Here is a 21,865-nt window from a genome sequence, read left to right as displayed (position 1 = left end):
GTTTGGTGTTTGTATATGGGATGGATCTTCAGGTGGGGTAGTCTTTGGATGGCCTTTCCTTCAGTCTCTGTTCCATACTTAGTCCCAGCATTTCCTTTAGACAGGAGCCTTTCCGGTTAAGAATTTGGAGGTGAGTGGGTGGCCAAATCTCCCACCCAGGGGTGGTGCCTAACCTCTGTATATGATCTCTACAGGATCTCCCTCCCCTTTGCTGGGCATTTCAGCTATTCTCACCCCTGTTGGGTCTTGGGAGCCTCTTGTTTTCCAGACCCCTGGGACTGGCTGGTGGCTACCTTCAGTTCCCCATCTCCTATTGCTGCATGTCTCTGTTCAATTTCCAGATCCTCCATATATCATGCCTCCTGCATTGCCTCTGTTCTGACTGTAGATGCACCGCAGCAGCTGCGTCACATTCCTGCCGCTATGTCTTCCCTGCTCCAACAGCCTGCACCCTCAAACTGAGCTAAAAAAGCCTCTCCACCCTTGCACTGGTAACAGGTGTCTCTCATATATAAGATACTTGCCTCTATAATCATACATGTGATATTCAGAAATTCTGGAGATTGGAACATGGACATCTCTTCAGAGAGACCAGTTCTCATCCATAAGATCTTACAGAATATCTTGAGGTCTTCCAAGTTACGAGGAGAAAAAAAAACCCAGAGCTCATATTTTATCAATTAGAAGAACTCAGTATAGGTGATCATAGAGATTCCATTTAGTACAGATAAAGTCAAAACTACAAGATTTACATTACCTTTTTACTGCCTTAGTGTACTCTTGGTCATTGCAATACAACACCACCAGCTCTGGATGCTAGCTCTGGACTACACACACTGAATTGTCTTAAACTGTTAGCTCACTCTATATTTTTGTTCAGCATTTCATATCTATATTCTATACAACTGTATGCTGTGTAAAATGTCAATTAGACAGTCAATTTTAATTATAATATAAATGAACTAAAGAAATATACTTTAAGATATCCATTTGGTCTAGTAGCAAAAAATTTTTTTCTTGCCTAGATTTAAATATTTGTTCAAAGAACAAATTGTATATGCCAATTTTCATTTGGTGTCTACACTTCCATTTTCAGGCGCTTGATCCAAATATTCTTTGACTTTTCCAAATATGGCTTTGACTTTCATTCAGGACTACTTAGTATCAATATATTGTATTATTGAATATCCCTCATGTTTTCTCTGAGCCTAAGTCCTGGGATCACCTTTATGTTATACTAGACTCTTTGGTAACCCCAGTGTAATTGCACATTGTCTGTCACAACCTCAATCTTTCTTGGTAAGACTTTGAAATCCAAAACAGATTCTGACTGGCATAGCATACAGAAAGAAATTCTGCAATATTTAGTGGTAGAATCATATAATTTTGGAATGATAAAACTCTAAATATAGCAGTCACCCCAGAATTAGGGTTACTTCTTTATATTCACAGTTCTCAACTAGCAACTAGTAAAAAAAAAATTGAAAACCTTGTATCTGGAACTAAATTTCTCATCTTTTGTGTCCTAAGCCATACAGGATGACAACTATTCACATAGACTTTTCACTTTTAAAAATAAAATGAGCCCTGTAGACATATAGTTAAATACAACTAATATTCACGTTGAAATATACTGAATTTGTGCAAACTTTACTACTTGCATGTTGGACTTGAGTATCTGGTTTTCTTATGTATAGAAGTTCTAGAATATAGGGTGAGCATAAATGTAAAAATATAGTGTTTAGGATTTGAATACTGGGCTTTAGATCAAAATCATTAACCTCTCTCTTAGTATGTTTTCTAAATCTTACCAAATAGGTATAAGTATGACTTCTAGATATTTATTTAGTATTTATATGTGTATTTGATATCACAGTTTCATAGAAACTATTTAAATGTACATCTGCTCTGTTGTCAATAAAAATATTCCTTCAATGGTTACATAGTATACAGAATGATTGTAGACATGATTTATATAAGACATACTGCCTAAATTTGCCAGTTGACATTAAGGGATAGGCTAATAAATGTGTTGAGAATGGCAATAATGATTTTCAATAGTTGTGAGAATATAAAGGATTGAACAAATGTAACAGTAGCGAGATTTCCCTTGAGTGTAATTAACACATAGATCTGCAGCCAAAGATTCTTACAGGCCAGGAACAGGCCATTAATGTCACTGCAAGCATCACAATGAATTCTAAAAGAAAAACAAGACAGGGAATTGTGACATTACCTATGCTTGGGTTGTTCAACGTTTATGCACTTACATTTATGGGACCATGGTATCCATATAAGGAACAAACCCACAATACTGAAAGCACGTGTGGTAAAGTGCTCTATAGGAGTAGTACATAATATACTTTCAATCACAATTTCCCCAGTTGTTATCTAATTGAATGTTCCACACAATGAGTACTAATTTAAGCTTATGAAATGTCAAAGTTTTTGGAAATCATGATAGAGACAAATCAGAGGGATATATATATATATATATATATATATATATATATATATATATACACACACACACACACACAATTAAGATTTCTAGATACCATAGAAGTTCATGAAAACATAGCCCATGCTTCTTTTTTTGTGTGTATAGCTCATTCTACCCAGGAAATATGTAACCTTTGAACATAATCATTAACATAGAAGGCTTATTATAAGTTTTGTACATCAAATAACTTTTACTGGAAATGTATTAAATGCATTAGCCACTTAATATGAAAATCTATAACAAGATATTTGATATACTTTAACATCTCCTCCTTCTCAAATGTGTCTATTTCATTTCCCTGATGCTGACAGGGATTAATCATAGACTATTAAAAACTATTTATTATTTTTGAATTTTTAGTTAATATCAATTAAGAATTTTTAAATAAAGTATGAAATACAAAACAGTCCTAACACCTAGTTTATCAACACATATGCTGTACTGTTAGTGCTTAAATAGAAGACATTTAAAATAGTTTAATTGTCTGCTCATAGCTGTGTAGGTGCTGTCTGGATCCCCAACCACACTGAATTTTATTATGTATATGCCTATGTAGATAACTCACTGTGATACACAAGCTGGCAGCTATATTGCAAACACACCTGGCTGAGGTGTGCAACTTAGGAATCACTATTCCATTTTAGGGTCTTAGATAGGATGAATGGCTGGTCATATGCCAAGCCATTGCAGACATCAGAGCTCACAAAAGAAGGAAAGAAATAAGTGTGAGTAAATGAGTAAAACCTACCAGGCAAGGAACAAAAGTGAACTTTACAATTTTGAAATCATATTTGAACTTTGACATCCTTTTCTTTCACAGCTTTGCCTAGTTATTCACTACTTCCATGGACTAATAGTATAAAATTCCCTACAAAAACAACAATGTGCTAGACTTTAATAGACAAAAACATCAGCATCACATAAAACATTGGTTGATTCAGTATAAACGTCTAGTGTGTATTCCAAGCCAGGATCCTTTGGCAAGACTAAAAAGAACTTCCATGATTTTGTGAGGAGAAAAGCAAAGTTATTGACCTGAGTATCCTTTTTGCAATTGATTTTGTTCTACCACAAGAATTCATGTATCCCAAGCAGGCCTTGAGCTCCTGATCCTGTCTCTTCTCTCCTCCTCTCTGGCGCTCACATTCCACATTTGTGCCACCACATCTGATTATGAGCCAATCATGAATGTGGGCCATTATATCAGTGCAAGTCCTAGGCACTTTCAGTACCTGTCACCTGAAGAACTTTGATAATCTGATGAAGATAAATGTGCAGGAAACTTTTGTGTGTGATCAGGAGAACTGCCTGATGATGGATTCCCAGAGGTTGAATTTTGCATTGACAGATTAGGAACACATTGGGGACATCACTGTGTCTTTGACATATGTTTCCTAAATGAGACCACAAGTTCTATGCCTGGTGCATTTTCAGCTCTGTCTGTAACAGGCATAGGTCGACATTTCACTAGCCTTTGACAAACTTAGGAAATCATCTGAATGCAGTAATTTCGGGGAAGTATACCCATCAAATGGGCAGAGAAAGCTTAAAATAACATGATAAGAAAATGAATCTGCTAATGTCAAAATGTGAGCAGAAGAAAATAATTCACTGGTAAAGCGTGAGCAGAGTTTTTTGTACAGATCAGGAGAGTTTGAGTAGAGATCAATGAGTTTACAAAATTCAAACCAAACTATAGCACAGAAAAGGTAAATGAATATTAAATTTAAAAGGAATACAATAAAAGCCTACTTCTTTTCTGAGCTCTAAAAGTTGTACTCTGTTTCTGTGTTTAATTTTCCTTATCAATAACACATCTGTGCACTGTTTTAAAAATCTATTTGAAATCTACATGTCTTACAGGTCAGCATATCAGTTAGTTCTGTCACACTTACATGCACACAGAGGTATGTTTAGTGCAGTACCAAACTAACTAGACCATAATATTATGATTGCTATTGGTATTATATGATACTGTTTTCTGGAACAAATAATAGGGCTTCTAAAGAGAATAATAATTACTAACATTTGCCGAGTCCTTACGGTTTTGCCAAACCTCTTCTCAATGCTCTGTAACTATTAACTCTGAAATTCTGTTCAGTGCACCTGTGACCACAACTGGTTATTTAAGGAATCAGTAAATGCCTTTGGTCATAAAGATGCCTGTGTAAGCATTAATGGATGAAAACACATGTACCTTAATTTCTTGAAAATAGCTCTAACCTAGGGCCCCTGATGATATAGCAACAGCGGGTCTTAAGAGTACCATACTGTGCATAGTAGGATAGGGTTTTACAGAGAACAAACTATTTCTAATGAGCAAATGTAAAATATGACTCCTGGTCCTCTTTGTTTTTTTCTATTAGTATACTTGTGACTCTCCCTGTTACTCTCCCTTGCATGTGAATGCACACATGTATGCTTGTGAACACAGAAACATATGCCTTGCCTTAGAACAAACGTTTTCTTCATGTAGGAAATATTGCTTTATATCCCAATGCTATGTCTGAAGACTGGGAGTTTAGAGATTGCATAAGCCATGTGTCCAATTCAGTAGGTCTTTTTCAGTTCCAAGTGTAGTGAAATGAAGTAGTCATTTGTCTTTGTCATTCTTACAATCCAAAAGAAAATATTTTAAGAAAATTACATAAATAAAATTGCAAAGCGTTTTAAACTCTAGCTTCTTGTGTGTCAGTAGAATAATAAATATTATTTCCTAGATGACTCACTGAATCAATGTTTTCAGACCACAAAGAGACTGGTTTGTAAACTATCTCACTGTAATGGCAAATATAAATGGCTTTGCCAACAGCCACTGGTGACAAATTATACTAGCAATGAATAATTATTTTGTGTCTATGACCATATATATATATATATATATATATATATATATATATATATATATGCCATACCAAAACTCACAGCACAGATGCTCCAGAAACTTGTTGGTTTAGATTGTATTTGAGATAATGATTTTATTAATCATTTATAAATCATAATTATTAAATAATTGTCATTTTATTAGTGTCAGACATTGTACAATTTTCATTTAGTGACTGCATGAAGCTCTCTTAGATGTCTCGGTGAGAATATGTTTGTAAAGTGGAAGTTTAAATTCCTTACCTTTCAGGATGGCTCTATGAAAGGCAGTGGTAAATGCTACTAAGCAGGGCATGTCTCATATAAGCAAAGCACTGACTTCTTATGTCTTCTTCTGCATGGTGTACTACAATGTCCTCTAAACACTAAAATACAGTGACCTAATTGAGGCTATGGATTCCAGGTGAAAAGATCAATTGTTTTTATAGCAGGTTTCAAGAGACAGACAGTTTTACTCAATTTGTTTCTATATGTGGCTCTAAATATAATGGCAGTCACACCTAAAGGGAGTACAACTATCAAAAAATTTTTTAATTCCAATATCTAAGAGTGTCATGTAAGTCTTATTGAGAAAAGATTTAGTATAACTCAGACAAATTCTAAAAAAATTAAAATTTACAAAATGTCTCAATAATAAGTAATACTTATAAATTTCTTAGATAATATAGTACACTAAAAAATAAATAGCAAAAACTGTCGTGACTTAAACTTTATTCACATTGAACTAGTGAGAAGGCTGTGCAAATAAGAGCACTAGCTGCCAAGCCTAATGCATAAGTTTCATTTCAGGACCCCATAGTTATAAGAACTTTTCTACTGTAAGTCGTCTTTTGACCTCCACACATGTACCATTCTACACACACACACACACACACACACACACACGCACACACACACACACACACACATGAATGCATGTATTCAAACTTTCATTCAGAAAATAATGCATAAAAAATTTTTAAAGAATTGGAAAATAAATATGAATTCAAGACTTTTGGATAGCTGATTGATTTGAGTGCCCTTTTCATCATGTCATAGTTTTCTAGACGTATGATCCCTAAGCCATCTGGAGATGGAATGTGTGCATGCCATTAGTTTCAGTTGTAAAACTAAAATGTTTACAAACTTGCTTTACCTTGTGCTTTGAAATTAAACACTTCAAATTTTCTATGTTAATAATCCTTTCATAAACTAATGTTTTGCTAATAACTTAACATATGATCATGACAAAGTTTATCATATCATATAAGAGCTACATGTACACACACACACACACACACACATACACACATGCACACAGACACAATCATTTAACAACTAAATTAAAAAGTGTTATGGTGAAACTGCTTTAAACCAATATCTAATGAGTTAGGCACTCATTTTCTGTCTGAAATTTCTATCTTGTGCTCATTGCAATTGGCATTTTGTGAAAAGCAGGTCTCAAACCCTCAGGGCCTAATTCTTCCAGTGCTAAAGTCAACACTTGAATGGATAACATATTATAATTGTGCTCTATTTCTCTGAGAAAGTACAGGTAATGAAAGTGTGAGGAACTGTAGGCATAGCTGAAGCCAGGTTTTGGTTATGGAACCTTACAGGTACGTTACAGGCAGGTAAATACCTAGACAGTTGCCTAGAGTAAAACATAAAGAAATAGATACTAGAACAAACATTGACATTAGGAACTGTATATCCTGAAAACAGTTCCTCTATTTCTCTAGGATTTTTTTGTTTTGTTTTTCATTATCTCTAGTGGAAAAAAGTTTTGGATAATGTGGGAAGTGGTGTGTCTTGTTTTGTTTTAACACCTAAATGGAAATTGGACAAGAAAAGTACTCTAAAAGACAAACACTCTATAAGAATATTTCCTTTTTCATTTAATTTGTAGTGATAAGACAACATTATAAAAGAATAGTAGTTTTAAGCTAACTTTTCACTCTACAAGGTTTTTTTCATTCACTTCACCCATTTTTGATGAGAGTTCTCATCATCTAGAGTAGTTAGTTAGGCTACAATAGTCCCAAGAAGATTACTAAACAGAGCAGTGAATTACAATGAAGAGGTTCAAGCACACCATTTGGAAGAACATTTGCATAAAAGTTTTCCATGTACTTTTGTGCTTTTGGGTATATATTCACTTGTGTGCTTTGTATAACAAAGAGCATTTCAGCATTCCTTGTAGTCACAAAAAGAAAAATGAAGACAGTGTGATGTTGAGGGCCTCTTGTGACTTAGGATCCCAATACCTTGTGTATGTAGTATCTATGCACTGCAGATGTCCCTTAAGAAAACCTCCTTGATGGCAGACATTTTCAACTTAGAAAGGGAGGCAAAAGGCACCTAGGCTATCTTATTATCCAAAGGTAGGGGGTTGCCACAATAAGTTCTCTGTGGTTCCTTAGTAAGCTGAGAGAAGATCGATCGGAAGCACACAGTAAACTTCTCAACCATTTCTAGGAATAGAGTTCAGGAGATTTCTGTTGCTTTCAAAGTCTTGGGTTGGAAGACTTAAGTATTTGGATGAAATGTGTACTTTAAACTGGCTTCCAGATGAGAACATATTCAAATTATCAGATAGCAGTAGGGAGAGCAGGGAAGAGAGAATGGAAATAGGTGGTGGGTGGATGGGCAAGCTCTAGGACATGCCAGAGACCTAGGATAGGGGAGACCCTAGGGAGTCTATGGGGTGACTCTAGTTGAGACTCCTAGCAGTAGAAGATATGGATGATGAAAGGGCCACTTCTTGTAGCTAGGCAGGACTCCCAGCAGAGGGAAAAGGACAGCAACCCACCCACAAAACCTTCTACCCAATATATGTCCTGCCTACAAAATGTTCGGGGTAAAAGAGCAGCGAAAGAGGTAATGGTCAACCGATGGCTGCCCCACTTTGAGACCCATCTCATGCACAAGCACCAATCCCTGACACTATTAATGATACTCTGTTATGTTTGCAGATAGGAAACTAATATAACTATCCTCTGAGAGTTTCTACCCAGCAATCAATGGAAAGAGATGTCTGTTGCCATCCTGCCTGTTGATCCAGTTCACCTAAATGGACTGCGTTGTCTGGCTTCAGTGAGAGAGGATATCCCTAGTCCTGCAGCTGTCTGATGTGCCAGGGTAGGGGATGTGGAGTGGTGTTAACTTCAACGTCATCAGGCTTCATGGCAAGCCTAGACCAATTCACTTGCTGTGCTCATTGACAGGTCCAGTAATTTTATGATAGCCACTCCAAATTGACATCAGAACCTTAAACATTTCTCAAACTAAGGAACAAAAAGATATTGTCATCACGCATTTCTCATGCCACATTTAGATATTTAGTTTCACTACAACAAAACACATTGAGAGCAAACATTGAGTTAGAATTAATATTTTCGTGAAGCCCTGCCATTTAGGCCATGAGTCCTAAGAGGTAATATCAGGTAATTACTCACTGTGCTTTAATTCATTGAGGCATATTTATATTCACTGAACTGTCTTATAAATTTTGTACTTGTTATAAAAGTGTTAACACAACCTGGTGGTGGTGGCATATAACTGTAATTTCAGCACTCTAGAGGAAGAGGAAGGTGACTCTCGGAGTTTGAGGACAGACTTGTCTAAAAAGTGAATTACAGGAAGGCCATGGCTACACATAGAAACCATGTCTCAAAAAAATTAAAGCACAACACCAAAAAACAAACAAACAAACAAAAAACCCAACCAACTAACCAATCACCCACCATCACAATATAAAAGAATAAACAAAGGTTCAACACAAGACTCTATAATTTGCACTTTCTGAGTGAAAATAAGAAATTGTATTATGAACACCTGTTGTGTCCGGCCAGCAGATCACAGCCTGGGTTCTAGTCTGGAAAGGCATTTTGGAAACCTGGAAGAGAAGAGGGGCTAGGCAGCGAGAGAAAGAAATATAACTAAGACAACATTCTGATCAAAGCTCAATTTTACTATTTCCAGACACTCAGTTATAAAGGAAGGGGGAGGGAACCCGATTTCCCGCCAAACAATCTCGGGGTCCAGTAGCAGGACGAACACGTGTGTGCCTCCAAGCAGCAAAGGGACAGGGTCCAGCAGTAGGCGTGGCAGGACGAATGAGCAGGAAGCTCCACCCTTGAGCAAGCAGGTTCAAGCAGGTGGGAGAAGGGAAACCACAAACACCAGGACTGTTTGTGGTTTTAATTAATGGTAATAAAGCAATCTTAACCTCCATCTAGTATATAAAGAAATTTAAGAAGGAAGAGTGGTTCTTAAATCTTTCTAAAAGTTTACTTATGTATTTATTCTCTAATTTAAGTTATATTTACTTTGTCTAAAACCATTTCTGGAACAAAGTAGACTCTTACTAAATAGTAGTTACCGGTTAATAATATAAATATTAGTGCCTTGTTAAAATGCTAAATTTGTAGCTATTCATCTTACTTCAGTTGTTGGTTTTGTTTTGTTTTGTTTTGTTTTTGAGGCAGGGTTTCTCTGTGTAGCCCTGGCTGTCCTGGAACTCACTCTGTAGACCAGGCTGGCCTGGAACTCAGAAATTCACCTGTCTCTGCCTCCGGAGTGATGGGATTAAAGGTGTGCGCCACCATGTCCGGCGTTGGTTTTAATATGATAAAGCTTGGTTGGAAAAATATTAAGTTCACATGTTAAAAATAGTATTACCAATTTTTCAGATATTTCTCAATAACATTGGTAAATAAGGATACAATATGAAGTAAGTGTATAGTTGTAATGTTTCCGTGGATAATCCCTTGAGAGCTCCAAACATATGAATCTTAAGTTTGAAGTGTACGTTCACAATGGTGACAATGACATCATGAATTTCTATATAAAATTACATATCCCTTGAATAAATCCCTCTTACAAAGTCTAATGATTACCCTGGCCAAGGGCAGCAATGGTGAAATCAACTGATTAGAACTCGGATTATCTTCTCTCCTCTTAGCACTTAAGAATGGCTCACCTAGATATTTCTCTCTGCAAACCCTGGACGCAAAAATAAAAACATGGGCCAAAAAACAGATTGAGGAACTATCAGTCTCTGCCCTATCTGGAAATACAGACATAACGGAGGTGTCAAGAGCAGAATTGTCAGTGATAGTTGAGTAGCTGACAGCTCAAACACAGCTTGCCCGTCAGTCTGATGCTGCCAGGCAGGCGCTGGCAGGATTCCACTGTATAAATACATCTGCTACCTAGGGGTTAGGAGGGTTGCTTTCGTCTTCATGTGAGCAGAGGCGCTCATTATTATTAAATGGTATCTTTGCCACTTAACCTGAAACCTTCGTGCCAAGAGTCCATCTCACTCACCCAATTTCGCTGGATGAATTTGCCATATTATCTCATTTAAAATATACTATATCTGAACAATTTTCAAAATTTAGGTAAGGGGAGTTACAGTTCAGAAGTATTTTTGAGATCTGTCATGTTTACCCATTTACATGGCTAGACAGTGCCCAATCAAGTTTTGAATTCTAATTTATTTTTTTAAGCTTACCCCAATGATCTAAACTGGTGATTTCTGCAGTTCGTGAAACTATGTCAGTGTTGTTGATACTTCCCATCCTGCAGGGACTTATAAATCTATTTGGCATCCTCAAGCTGTTAGAGGAGAAGAAAAGTGCCCGTCACTAATCTTGTCATGATCAACATTGTTCTTAGCATCCTGGTTAACATCTTGGCTTTGATTTCAATGAGTAATACAAACTTGTGTCTGTTTATTCTTCCTTTACCACCAATTGACCCTCTTTTGTACGAACATTCCTCTAAATAGTGTGAGACAGCAACTACACAAATTTGAAAGCATTTTTTTTTTTGGTGCAAAACTTTTTTCCCTATGTTATGCAATAAAGAAATTATAGACAGTTTATTAAAATTCCTTGGTAGTTAGACATTCTTTCAGGTGGCGCTCCCTTTTGAGTTAATCTGTTTTAGTCACAGGTTGGAATAGAAGGGAGTGGTGTGAAGAGTAACAAGACCAACAGTTCTCTGCTCAAATCACCACATTATATCCACCATTGCTCCCTCGATGGCTCGTGATGGGTCATTTCTTTTAGGAGAGAACACTTTGGTGCCGACAACATATTAACTAAACTTCTGCAGCTGTTCTGGGCGAGAGGGTATACATTTTCCAATTGTGAGTGCTGAGCTTCAGTGTTCTGAATTGCTTTCATCCTTTTTACTCACAGAATGGAGAGGCACAGAGTTTGAATTTCATTCCCTTAATATTTTTAGTAATAAATATGGCCATACTTCAAGTAGATGGAGAGAAAAATTTGATCTCATGATTATAGAAATCAAAAGCTCTTTGTTAACTCACGAGCAAGATTCATAAATGATCATTTTTTTCTAGGTGGAGTTTCTATTTTCAAATTAGTAGGAATATAATTTTAAGTTAATGTGTTAAAATTATTATTTTAGTTTCATTTGAATCCTGTAGCTCCCTTCACATAATACATAAAATTTTGCCACTTGGAAATTTATTGTTGTGAATGTTTTCATTTTATAGTTTTACATGGGAAAAAAAGGAAAAATGAAGAAGGAATGGAGAGAGGCAAAAAAATAAAGGCAGAAAAGGAGAAGAGAAAAAAACTGAACAGAAAAAAAAAAAAAAGCCCTGTAATGTTAGGATTCTCAAATGAGCAGCTTAAAAGAACAGACATCAGATAACTTTGAAAATAAAGTTCTCTTTGACCTCAGATTTCAGACAGGTATATATTGACAGGACTCTATATCTTTCAATTTACTCCTATCAGTAATAATAAAAACAACAATATAATAACAATATTAGCAATGCCACCATTAACTATGTGAAGTACCTAAAAGTGGTCTGTCTAGTTTAGCTCTTAATTCAGTCTCTACCTCATGAGAATTAATATACTTGCTGATAACATATTTTCTTTCTATGAAATCTGATAAATAGTTTCAATGACATTAAGTCAAAAAACAAACTTCCTCAATATATTTCCAATATATTATGACATATTTTTATCAGTTTATTTCCTCGGTGGCCATTTTAGTTTCACAATATGCCATGTGCCAATGAAAGGTTCCAAAGAGATCTAAACCACTGCACCTTGTCTTCTTAGATACTTTTGATCAGTTATTATACTAGGTTCAGATCAGAAGATCAATAGCAGATCATGCCAAGAACACCGAGACTTAATTACTATGTAGATACATGGTAGTCATGAAATTTTGCTGCTAATCATCCCTCAGGTAGTACTCAGGAGAAAAGAGTCATTTGGGGGACACTATGGCTCTAAGATGGAATCTAAAGGGTAAAATGTCTGCACTTTGAAGCAACACAGTGAGAAATTTGGTTCAAGTTTTTCTGATCTGTTTGGTTGACCTTTTCTATCTGCAGTCCTCCCCCACCCCCCACCGATTCCTTATATTGACCCAAAATGGAAGTAGATTTTTCTCTTCATTTGGAGGAAAAGCTATCTAAACATAACAACTTTTGAAAGAAAACAATGGCTCATCTCATATCATGAAAAAGTCTGTAAGTCAAAAATGGCTGAAGACTGTCTCCAAAATAGTTACCCTGTTGGTTACCAAAGTTGCATAATTTTGGTGCCCTATTCTACATGTGCAGCTTTAAGTATAAATATCTACTTATCATCTGTCTGTCTGTCTGTCTGTCTGTCTGTCTATCCATCCGTCTGTCTATCTATCTATCTATCTATCTATCTATCTATCTATCTATCTATCTATCTATCTCTCCATCTATCTATCTTGAAGCCACAGCAGACTTTCTGAGACTACACAGTGTCTGGCACATTCAGTCTGTGCCTGGAGTTGCTTTCCTATTGACCTTGCCTTTGTGCTCTAATTTAGAATCAGTTAATCTGCTCCTCCTGGGAGATATGAAATTTCCATATTCTCATTGATTTATATGGATTTCCTGTAAACGGAAGACAGCAGGATGAAATCAATCACAGCGATGCCTACAGCAGTGGCTGGGGATAGGACTTACGAAACACCTGATGTGTTCCATTCTTATTAGGGATAAAATGTGAGCATGCTGTTTTCATCATGCTCGATCCACTGTGGAGATTATCCTGAAACCCTCATGCCAATAAAAGAATAGAGCCATTTCTTATACTCAGCTAGTGATTTGTGATGGTAATAAAAGTATAAAAGTTTCTCACATTTTCAAGAATTCTTGATTTTTTTATAAGGTATCTGTTGGGTTTGGTTGCAACTGGCACTCTGGCATGTCAGAACTTGCTGCCCTAGGTCATTTCCGATACCATGCCCACATTCAGGGGGAAACATTTCCCATACAATCATTTTGGATTCTGAGTTCTCTCCATCCCTTCAAGAGGAAGTCTTTGAGAATGCTCAATCTACTTTGATTATTGAAAGCATATTTTATTTTTGTTTGTACGAAGGGACTATTTCATGTATATTGTTCTGAAGAGTCATATAAATGCTCATCACTTCAATGAGAAGTGTTTTAGAAAGAAAACACAGCATAGTGACAGCAATGCCCACTATTAAGAGGCTATGGGATAGTTGTTACCTTACAAAAGGAGAAATGAGAGAAAGGGCCCTAGAGAGTCACAGCATGGGCTTTCAGTTGTTGCTTCTTATTTCAATCTTCTTTCTTCAGTGTCCAAATTCCCATTTGTCATGGAAATTAAAAATTAAGCCTCTCCAATGCACACGTTTTAATTTAATAGGAGAGAATGTGACTTATTATTTGGCACAGATTTATTGTTGTAGAGAGCTCCCACTGATGTCATGGTAAATTCTGTCATGAAATGAGGGCAAACAAATGATTCATTTTCCATGAATATTAACAGTAAATGTTACACTACCCCAAACCCTGGGATAAGGTTCTTTATCGAAATGATCCATTGTATTCACCTATATTTCTTTCAGTAAGGACACAAGGCAGAGAAAAAATTTTTAAAATATAGATTAATATAGTATGAAACACAATAATGCAGAAATGGCACTTGTTAGAAACTAGCCAAATCTGAGGGAAAGAGATGTGTGAACTCCAGTGTCACAAGCATGACAGCATAGGTAGGATAACTTTCTTAGAACTTCCGGTACATTTTCATGGCTGCCTTCCCTTGTTGCATTTGTTGTTGAGATATTAAGAACTAACTCTTGTCTTCATACATAATTGGATTGATTGTATAAAGAAAGCTCTTTTGAATACTTCAATCTTTCTATCATTCAACAAGTACTTCTTAGTGTGTGCGGGGATATGCACTGGTACTTGAATTATAGAAACAAGATTGCCATTGCTACTTCCATGCCACTGAGCTTCAGTTTAGTGGTAGTCACTGACAATATGTCAACAAAGCTAGGATGAGAGTAGATTTTAAGTATGAAGAATATTATAGTTATTTCTATAACTATAGAATGTATTCTATTCTATTAGAATGTAGCTGCTTCCCAAAGTCTTATGGATTATAAAAGAGTTTTGAGGATTTTCCTCAAAAATTAAAGTGAATGTACTTTATTATAGTGCAACTACTTATAGACACACTTTAGTTTAGTTTTTCCCAGTGTATCTTCAGATAAATGTTTCAAGAGAAGAGCAGATCAATTGCTTGTCCAGTGTCTAGCAGTCAGTCCTGAAAACATATATGCGATCAACATTATTGAAGACTGAATGATTATATTTGGAAATATATGTACATTTATGTAATATATGTTTTTAGAAATACAGATAGAGAATATATGTATATATATATATATATGTCTATAAATACACATATATGAATGCAATAACAATTATCTTTAAAATCCCCATGGATTTGAAGGAAAACAGGGAGGGCTGTAGAAGAAGACTTCGGGGGGGAAGGGAAGGAAAAACTGTAATTATGTTATAATTTCTAAATAGGGAGTATAGAGAGGAGAGAGAGAGAGAGAGAGAGAGAGAGAGAAGGAAGAGGAAGAGGAAGAGGAAGAGGAAGAGAAGGAAGGAAGGAAAGGAAAGGAAAAAGGCAACCCTGTGTTGCAAAACCAAGCTCTGTGACCTGTGAAATTATTACAAATTTGGTTTTGTTATTTAGGACTGCTACATCAAACTGCCATAAAAAAAGCAGATTTTTTTTTAAAAATCTATCTCTTCAAAGTTCTGGAGGCCAAACTTCAGAAGTCTGGATGGAGTCATATTTGGCAGGGGGCAGGGTTGGCTGGTTGGCTTCATCGTTTGCTCTGAGGGAAATTTAGTTCCATGCCCTTTATAGAACTCTGGCAGCAATAGACAACCACGAGAATTCCTCAGCTTGTTGAGTATCATGTTCATCTCTGCCTCTGTGCTCAAAACAGGTCCCTTCCAAGTTCTCCTGTAAGAACATCAAGCACTGTACTTAGGGTCCGCACTAATTCAAACATGGTCTTGAGATTTTTACTTTCTAATACATGTGTGAAGAGTTTTCTTATTCTAAACAAGATCATATCTTGAGGTCTCATCTACACACATGTTTGAGGGAGGAGAATATTCAACTCACCACATCTGTAAAGCACACCTTATATATTTTTTTGAAAATATATTTTATTGGTTATTTTCTTTACATTTCAAATGTTATCCCCCTTTCAGGTTTTCTCTTCGCAAAATCCCTATCCCATCCCCCGTCCCCTGCTTCTATGAGAGTGCTCACCCACCTACTCACTCCCACCTCAATGCTTTAGCATTCCCCTGAGCTGGGACATCATGCTTTCACAGAACCAAGGGCCTCTCTTCCCATTGATGCCTGATAAGGCAATCGTCTGCTACATATACAGCTAGAGCCATGAGTCTCTCCATGTGTAGATTTTGGTTGCTGGTTTAGTCGCTGGGAGCTCTGGGGGGTTCTGGTTGGTTTATACTGTTGTTCTTCCTATGGGGTTGCAAACCCCTTCTGCTTCTTCAATCTTTCCCCTAAATCCTCCATTGAGGTCTGGTGCTCAGGCTGATGGTTGGCTGGAACATCTGCATTTGTTGGTCAGGCTATGGCAGAGCCAGTCAGAGGACAGCTATACCAGGCTCCTGTCAGCAAGCATTTCTTGGAATCAGCAATAGTGACTGGGCTTGGTGTCTACAGTGAGGTTAATAATGTTAAATGATGAGGGTTTTTGTCTAACAACATTTTCAGCTATAAACCCACATTCATTCACCCTTGTTTGCAACTATTCTATTTGCCATTCATTCCTCGTAGATAATATGGCAGAACTGTATGGAGATAGAGAGGAAGCCACTGGCGTAGACTTGGAAATAAACAAATCTTTACCTGCAAAGGACATATCAAGCATGCACAAACTCAGCAAGGACAGAGTTGAACTTCAACCAGTCAAATGGTTTTAATTGACATTGACAACAGACTTCATGTCATAACAGTGTGCGTTGTCTATATCCCAGACGCCATAACATATCTTCTTAGATACCAAGTGAGCAGAAATAACACGAACTATATTCTCAGACCACAGTGGTATTAAACCAGAAATCAGTAATAGAAATGAACCTGCAAATTCACCAATTTTCATAGCCTAACAAATATTTATTTTAAAAATTAATAGTGTAAATATTTTAAATTAAATTATAATACTTAAAGATGTGCACATGGTGGCATTTATAGGGGAATTTATAATATTGAAGGCATATACTAGGTTAAAAAGACAAATATAAAGTGAGTATTCCATTTTCTTTATGTAATACTGAAAGAAAAATTAGGTCAAAAGTCAAGTGAACAAAAATCATGAAAGTTAAATGAGAAGTCGACAAAAATCTGAAAGCATAAAATGAATAGAATGTGAAAATTATATGTCTGTTGGTGAAAATTATAAGAAATGTATCTAATTTTGTTCATTTTAATGTTTCCAAAATAGACTGAAACAGTCTGTCATAATAGCCCATGTAAGAACTTCTCATATAAGTTCATGACACAATTATCACAGGGTTCTCTCTAATCTGATTGTGGGGTCACAGATATTATCCTTGTTTTTCTTTGCCATCAAACAAAGTTTCTACTTGAGATCAAACAAAGCTTTTGCTCAGTCCTTAAGCAAGTTGAGTTGTTTGGAGGAAGGTAAACAGACTAAAGTAAACCTTTTCTTTTTAAACCTCTAGCATTTAGAGTTGTAAGGATTCAGAGTTGAATTGTGATGTCCCGATCGATGTGTCAACTCACCCTCTTTACTAAATAGTGTCTTAGTCAACGTATAGAAATTTTTCTTAGTCTGAGAGCTAAAGAATCTTGGGATCTTGGTGACTTATGGGATCAAGTCTTCACCCTAGTACTTAGAATAGACTTTAGGCTGCAAATGTCCAACTGATACAAGTAACACAGATTGTTTCATTAGCTTTGTGGTTGGTGAATTACCCTGAATGTTTCCTTTTCTCTTTCTAATGCAATAATACCTAACACACACACACACACACACACACACACACACACACACAGAGAGAGAGAGAGAGCTATTGCATTTACACCCAACCTTTCCTTCATTTTCTCAGATATCTGATGTTTCACACCACATCAGCTAAGTGTCATCACTTCTATCATCATACCATGCTCGGTGAAAGCTTTAAAAATTGGCAGACAGTCTGAGGTCAGGACCAATACATAACTCTACCATGTGCTAGGGATGGAGTCTCTACAAGCCATAGAGTAAGTGACACAGCTGCAAAGTCTCTCCATGGCTTTCTTAGGTGGCTTCAAGTGTCTTTTATTCCTGCCGGGATCCACAGGAAGCCAACTATGGACAATGAAACTCTCTGAAGGTCATTTATGAAGGAATGCTCTTGCAGTTAACTGGAGGTATACACCATTAATCAAAAAGACCTGAGCCCTAACAGAGATGCAATGGAGATCTCAGTTCTCTATACAGGGGCGTCTAGACTGCATTTATTCTTTGGAGATCAGGCCTTGATTAGCATCCTCTGCTAGATGGCTGGTTCATACATTGCATGTATATTTCCTTGCTATATAATAGATTTACCTACAATATAGCCCTTCTCAAGTCTTAGAGTAATTTGAATGTGTCTTCTTTTTTTTCTCAATTGTCCAAATTAAATAGGAAATCCTTTGCAATATAATCCTCTGCAGAATTGTTTGCTGAATGAGACTCGAGTTCCAAATGTAGAGCTGCAAATGCAGACTAGCATGTGTATGCTAGTCAGCCCTAGCCACTTGAGGTTCAAACTACTTCCTTGTTGGAAAAGGTCAGAGGAAGGAACTTAAAAGTGGCAATATCTCCTATATATCATATTCTAGCTAAAACATGCACACACACACACACACACACACACACACACACACACACACACACTATCTAACTCAGCACTCATTAGTACTTGTTAGAAAAGGTAGTGGCCATTTAACATGGATCTGCAGTAGTCTACTACTCCTAGAGACTAGAGGGAGTTGTTTTGGCTGTGAAGGATCTTGTGTATTCACCTCTTCACTTGGAAAACAGGAAGAAGCAGTATTTAACACCTTACAATGTTAGACTTATCCCTTCAGGAAGAAGTGTGAGATGGATATGTAACAGTGTACACTTTGTGTACCCTCAACTTCTAAGCAATTGATTGTTATTTTCTCCTTAATGCATGGGGACAAAATGAAAAATAGGCAATGTCATTGAAATTTTGGCAAGAAGACCATGTAAGGTTTATAAATATTGCATTTGTGCTTTCTGAAGTAGCCATTGAACAAAGTTAATGGTTTTTGGCAGCCCTGGGTGGCCCAGGGCTGAGGGACTGAGTGACATAAAGGTCAACTGCTTAATTCATAAGCTGTCCCTCCAGAATAAAGACACCGGTGCTGACCTGCTGGCAGAGGAAACTGCCATTGTCACTGTTGCTACAATAGTGATGATGATTTAAAAAGAACCCATCCACCTTCTTTGATCTCTGTCTCTTGTGATCAATGGCACTTAAGCCAGGTCAGGATTCAGAGTGCACACTTCAAAGGCAGGATAACAATTAAAGCTAAGCTGCTAAGAAGCCTTATTAACTTTTGCATTCTGTTCTAACAAACGGAACTTGCCAGACACAGATAATTACTAACCCACTCTCTATACAAGTTCATTTTCTATTAGTTTTAAATGGCTCAAATAAGAATTCAATGAGTCTACAAATAGAAAATTATTTTTAAATTCTAACTCAGAAGTACGGTTTTTTTCTTCTTCCCAGTGTGTGCATGAGAGAGAGAGAGAGAGAGAGAGAGAGAGAGAGAGAGAGAGAGAGAGAGAGAGAGGGAGAGAGAGAGAGAGAGAGCAGAGTATGTTTATGTGCATGTATGTGTCCAGGTGCCCTCACCCATAAAGCATGTGGAAGCCAAGAATTGACATCCAGATACTATCTTCAATTTCTTCTACACCTTAACTTTTAGATGGTATCTTTTACTCTATCCGGAACTGTCTCTGCTTTTTCCAATATATGAATTGGCCAGTGAGCCTTTGGGTTTTGCTTTTCTCTAGCCCGCAGTCCTGGGGTCAGATGACCCAAGCTCTCATTTTTAATTTGTTTTTTGGGGAATCCAAGCTCAGGTCCTCCTTCTTACACAATAAGCACTTCCCTGCCTGAGCCATTCCCCATATTTTCTTATGTGCATATGTATGTGAGAATATGTGGAGATCAGAAAATAAATTATTTCTGAGGATTGAACTCAGTTCATCAGGCTTGAACCACCACAGTTTGTGTTCGTGGCTACTTTAGGTCAGGGATGGAAAGATGAATCAGCAATGAAAGCGTTTGCCAGACAGTTTGGAGGCCCAGAATTCAGATCTCTAGGGTCTAGAGAAAAGCCAGCTTGTGGTCTTAGGGCCCACTTGTAATTCCTAATCTCAAAGAGAGGTGCTGTGGGATCAGAGCATTTTGGCTTGCCAGACTAGTCATACATGGGAGCTCTGAATTCAACTGAGAGATCCTGCCTCAATGACTAGGAATGAGATTAGTAAATGAAGACTTGCAATGTCCACATAGGCGCACATTTCTGGGTATACATGTTTACCCACATATACATGAACATGTGCACACATGCACACACTACACATATTATACTTGAAGAGAAAAGGTAGGTAAGTTTAAACTGCATACGGATAATTCAATATTTTATGTGCTTTCTATGGTTTAAATTTTCTCACTATCCAATATATGGTATATTAGGAGTGTGTTTGCTTGTTGATGTTGTTGTGATAAAGTACTCCATAAAAAATTTATAACAATAAATTAGTTATAGAAGAGAAGGCTATCTTTTGCTGACAGTTCCATACAAGATATAGTCTATTATGGCAGGAAAGGCAAGCCATTCAGGAAGCTCGGGGATCACTCTCTGTTCACCTACAGGAGGAATGGAAATCAGGGCCAGGCTATAAAACATCACATCCTGTCCCAGTTAAGTACTTCCTCAAAAGAGGCTCTGCTTCCCCAAGAGTCCCTAACCTTTCCAGATTACATTATCAACTGGTACAAAGTGTTGAGACCTCTGAGTCAATGGAAGACATTTCTCATTCACATTACCAAACTGGAGTTGGCACATTTATTTATCAGTTAACTAGAGCACTCCTTGTGGCTTTGCATGAAGGGACAATGAAGGACCTGGAAATGTCCAGAGAGAAATAATGAGAACAAGCATTATATTTTAGGTAGTTTTTTTTTCATTGTGATGAAACACTATGACAAAAAAGCTCCTTGGAGAGAAAGGATTTATTTGATTTATAAATCATGAATTATAGTCCACTCAAGAAAGGCAATACCGAAACTCCATCCAGGAAGAAACCTGGAAACAAGTTAATGCAGAGCTGTTGAGAAGTGCTAGCTACTGGCATGCTCTCCACAGATTATTCAGCTGGCTTTCTTTTAGATCTTAGGACCTCCTTCCCACTCAGGGAAGCCATAACCCACAACAGTTGAGCCCTCTCTAATCACTCACTAATTAAGAAAATTCCCTACAGGTTGGCCTATCATCCAATGTTATGGCCCATTTTTTTTTCAGTTGATATTTCCTCTTCCCTGATGACTCTAGCTTGTATTGAGTAGACACAGCACGAGCTATGAGAAGCCATTGTGAAAACAGAACAGAAGTGCTTGAGTGTGTGGTATGAAATTTAATACGTAGAAGGTGATAACTTAGTATATGAAGATGAAAAGGGATGTTAATCGGTTGACATAATTTCTTAAAGCATATACAATGTAAATATCCAAGCTTTGTGAAATGTTATGAAAATACAACAATATATAGCAATGAACGACATTTGACCCTGGACAGTATCCTCATCTTACCATGGCTCTTTGACCTGACATAGAAGACAGGTTTTGCTATCATATTCATTCTGCCACGTTTTCCAACTCCAAATTACACAAGTCAGGGGAAAGCATACTTTTCTGAAACTGATAAAAACTGGAAGGTAAATCCCAGAACTTCTCGGAAATATTGCTATCCCAAGCAGAAGGCTACATACTGAAAAGATGAGATGTTTTTGTTTTTGTTTTTCAAAAGCCACACTGGAAGACATCAGAACACATGCAGT

The sequence above is a fragment of the Mus caroli genome, unplaced genomic scaffold (assembly GCF_978045245.1).
Source record: "Mus caroli unplaced genomic scaffold, Mus_caroli_1 scaffold_17, whole genome shotgun sequence".
NCBI classification, from domain to species: Eukaryota; Metazoa; Chordata; class Mammalia; order Rodentia; family Muridae; genus Mus; species Mus caroli.
Note: the sequence above shows the minus strand (reverse complement) of the source record.